Source organism: Mastomys coucha, unplaced genomic scaffold, assembly GCF_008632895.1.
Source record: "Mastomys coucha isolate ucsf_1 unplaced genomic scaffold, UCSF_Mcou_1 pScaffold1, whole genome shotgun sequence".
Taxonomy (NCBI): domain Eukaryota; kingdom Metazoa; phylum Chordata; class Mammalia; order Rodentia; family Muridae; genus Mastomys; species Mastomys coucha.
The window spans coordinates 45,712,103-45,716,650 of record NW_022196891.1 but is presented as its reverse complement, the minus strand read 5'-3'; the positions used below and the strand labels follow the sequence as shown (position 1 = coordinate 45,716,650).

Genomic DNA, 4,548 nt, shown 5'->3' with positions numbered 1-4,548 from the left:
AAATCACTTATGACCTGAAAGTAGAAGTGAATCTATCTATGTAGCACAGAAGACAAAAGAGGAGAGCAGTGAGAAAGGAAGAATAGAGGAGTAAAGTAGGGTGGTATGCTCAACCTAATATATAAGTACGTACAAGTATTAACATTCACTTTCACTGCGTTTTTTAATTCAGTTCGCTCCAAAGGCAGAAACTATAGTAGCTATCACAAGCATTACTGTGAGTGTGGCACACAAGCTTGATCAATAAGACCTGAAAAATAGGAAACGTTACACAAGTTGCAAGTAAATCCCCCTGGATTTCACTGCTCTGATAGCAGTATGCAGGAGGAAAATGCAACAGGTATTAATCTCTGAAAGAGGATTTGAACCTGCTCACTTTTAGATGATTCTGGCACCCTTGTGACAAACTGTGCCAACACCAAAGTTGACTTTCTTGCATATGAGATGACATTACACAACTCTTGCTGCATTTGAAAAGTTCCTATTCCTATGGTTCTGGCATGTGGAGTCAGGACCTCCACTATTTGTTTCGTTTCTAGAATTGTTTGGGCATGCTTCAGCCAGTCCTGTGCTACCTTTCTGGCCAGCGATTTTAGCTGATTGACAAATTTTGCTGCCAGCTCCAAGTCACCACGCTGAATGCAACAGGATGCATGGGGGAATGATTTAAATATGTGCTATTACTCAGGGTAGAGCTCTTCTGGTGGTTCAGTTGCTTAAGAAGGAACTAAAGCAGGGACCATATAGGAGAGGAGGTCTTGGTATATGCTATTTCTGGTTTCATGAATCATTGGTATCATGAGGCTAGCAGCATAGATTGAGACAGGCCCTTAGGGTCTCTTCATTGTCTACCCCTACTGTCAAGAACTTTAGGGCAATGTCTGCAGTTAAATCCTTGGACAACTTCGTTATCAGAACAGTTGAGTCTGATAGTCTCAACTACCTTCCACAATGGGATATTAGATGTTGCTATAGATGAGGTTTTCGTGCTGTACTTCAATGTCCCATGGAAAGCCAGAGCTGGTAGGCTTTTCGGGCTAACTTTTTTAACAACAGTATGAATCTAAACAGCTTCGCTTATCCTGGCATAGGCAGTGTTTATGTCTACATTTAAGTTGCCCACTTGTTCTTGTCTGTGAGAAAGAAATGCTAATTCTTGCTTAGAGAGGCTTTCAGAGGGGCACTGCTCAAATTATTCACATCAGGTCTTGTCTTGCACCTTGAGGACACTTAGCAAACCATCAGTGTGGGGATCTGCCCATCAGTGAAGCTGGGTCTACATTTCCTTCTCCATGGCATCTCTCACTTTCCTTCATCTCACTCTCTGTTCTGCTCAGCCTGATTCACATCTGTGGTGTTCCACTGCCTTTGCCACTACAGAATCATAGGTCCTCTTTTTTTCTAGTTTTTGCCTCTGCAAGGCTAGCTTCAAGTGGTGTTTCTTTGTGGATTTCTGTTGCACTAGCTATCTGTAGAGGTGGTTTTTGTTAGAATAGGCATGAACAACCAGATAATTGGTAGAAAACTTGTTCGCCATGTCATAAATACTCATGCATTTCCTTTTAGGAATCACATCTAAAATGAAATTCCCGACTCCTTTCTAAATTCATCCCATGCTTGGATGACAAATTCATGATCCCGAGACACCACCTTAGCATCCAACTGAGCATTCTGAACCTTTTGACAGCGTTAACCAGATCAACTATTATGATGTGAAATTTCCCCCTCGGTGGCAACTATGTGAGGTTTATATTTTTTACCTTTTCAAGCTCTTCTTTATCTTTGAGAAAGGACATCGATCAGCAAGCTTCATACACAGCCTTTCTTCTGTGTACCTTCAATGCACCCTCCACTGAGTGCCAGTAGGTTGACTTTTCACCTTCAATTTGAAGATTGTCCATGGCTGTTTTAAGTATGTTGGAGTATGTATTGACAGCTGGAACTACAGCATTCTTGGTTGCAATAGCCAGAGAGTGATAGATTCAGTCTGGCTGAGAGCATCCTTTTTAAAGGTTAAAGCTTGGTTAAAGCTAAGGTTACATATGTAGATTCCCCCCCCCGCCGCCCCCATCAATGTCCAGGCTATTGGATTTGAAGTGTTATCACGGTGAACCACAAGGGATGAAATTAAAAGAGTATCTGATAAGGCTGGAGTGTTTCTAGATTGGTGTCACTGGCAGTTTGGAGAAATTTACTGGACTAGGCTGAACCATCTTCCTTGGTGATCAGAACCAAGAGCCATCTCAAAAAACTTGTCTGAGTTAGACTTGGTTTTCTCTACATTTTCACAAAAGGAAATTCCATTTGGGGTACATGACCAAAAGGCCAGCTTCAGCACTTTTGCCTGAAGTCAATTAGAATTGCTTGAGGTAGAATATTTATTGCCTGGTCACAATGGATGAAGGACAAACTTCCTCCATAGACAACTTTGGTCAGTGAAGGTCATGCTGGCAAGTGTGTGTGTGTCTGAACATTTGATTATTTATGGGAGTTTATTTTAAGCCACATTATTTTATAAATTAATGAAAATGTGGAAAGCTATTTCTTCTAATACACAATCAGGAAAGGTGCATTAAAACAACATTAAGATAATGCTACATTACTACATACCCATTTGAGGAGCATAATCCAGAATGCCCAGAATGCATGAAAATAAGCCTTCAGTTTGTTAATAGTACCAGAAAAAAAGATGCCTTGGAAAATAGTTTGGCACATTCTTAAAGTACTGGATTTTAACCACACAACCTAGAATTAACACAAAGGATTTTAAATTTTGTGACTATACCACAAATCAGCATGAAGATGTTAAGAGCAATTTGTTATTCATCATCAGAACTTGCAAGCAAATGGAGAAGCTCTCCACATACAAGGGGTTAAGTATCCTGTGGTCTGTCTAGACATGGACTATTATTTAAAATGAAGGAAAGAACTGACAACAGAGGAAAATATACAGTGGCAATTAAAGTGCATACAATCACATGTAAGACATCAGCCTGAAAAGTACCACATGCTGTGTGAATGACACTCATGAAGTGGCAGAATTATAACAACAGCAAACAGGTTAATTAGTGTCTGATATTTATAAGGGAAAATCACAAGAATAAGAGGAATAGAAGTGTATATCAGGATAGAAACTATATTCTGGTTGATATAAGAGTAAATGCATATTACACATTTCTCAAAATACTATATATAATACTAAGAGAGAATTATAATGGTAGTGAAATATATGTGAAAATGATGTGCTGGTTGAGGTTCATCAGTTCTAAACAATATTCCATGGACAGAACACTTAGGAAGGAAAGGCTAAGGATATAAAAGAGTAGGAGTCATATAGGAAATCTGTGTGTACTGACATCAGTTGTAGGGGGCTAACATATACCTGATTTATAGATTACAATCCCAGCAAATGGCATGAGTATTTTTTTCTATCAAAACCTTCTGACAATCAAGCAAGTTTTGCAATATCTTTGAGTTGTGCCCTCATGAGATCTCCTTCTGTCTGGATGTCTGATTCTGAATCTTAATAATTCCTTCCTGTGCTCATGATATTCCTCAACAAAGTATAAGACAAGCTTTCACATTGTTAACTTGGGATTTTGCTAAAACTCAGTCTAAGATATTTCTAACACACAACATCCATTGGATGAACACTTTTTGGTTGAATGTCATAGTTCAAGAGAGAAGGATGCAATTCTAAATCTGGGTTAGTGAGGAATTCTTATAATGTTAAAGATGTCTTGAACCATTAAGCGGTTTTGATTCCTTGACACTTCATACTTTATACAGAAGCAATCTTACACAAGTGCTGGGTTTCCAGATTGATAATACAATCTTTTATTTCTCTCTGCCTGAGAAGGTCACTCTGCATTAAGCTACCTTAAAGTAGAAGCTTGATATTTCTCCTGGCAAAACCTAACTACTCTGTTCTTAAGAAACAGTGTATCCCAGACTCTGTACCTTGCTTCATGAAGTTGTCTCCTGGCACCTTAACTGCCAGTGGATATGTGTAATATTCCTTCTAACTAGTACCCAACATAGGGTGGGCACTATTTAGGGTAGAAACCATATTTTGTTGCCAGTAAGTACTATGCTAAGTTTTATCAGATATTTAACAAAAGGAATCGACCTTCAAAGCATGTATGTATGTATGTGTGTATGTATGTATGTATGTATGTGTGTATATGCATGTATACATATGTGTATGTATGCATGTGTGTATGTATGTGTGCATGTATGTATGTGTGTATGTATGTATGCATGTATATATGTGTGTATGTATGTATGTATGTGTGCATGTATGTGTGTATGTGTGTATGTGTGCATGTATGTATGTGTTTATGCATGTATGTATGTGTGTATGTATGCATGTGTGTATGTATGTATGCATGTGCATGTATGTAATATTTGTGTGTATGTGTGTATGTATGTGTGTATGTGTGTATGTATGTATGTGTGCATGTATGTATGTGTTTATGCATGTATGAATGCATGTATGTATGTGTATATGTATGTAATATATGTATGTATGTGTGCATGTATGTATGT

At 38.3% G+C, this 4,548-nt stretch overlaps 1 pseudogene; it reads right to left on the bottom strand.

The window, feature by feature from the left end:
• Positions 1 to 299: 299 nt before the first annotated feature.
• On the bottom strand, positions 300 to 1,901 carry LOC116096620 (annotated as a pseudogene).
• Between the last annotated feature and the right edge of the window lie 2,647 nt (positions 1,902 to 4,548).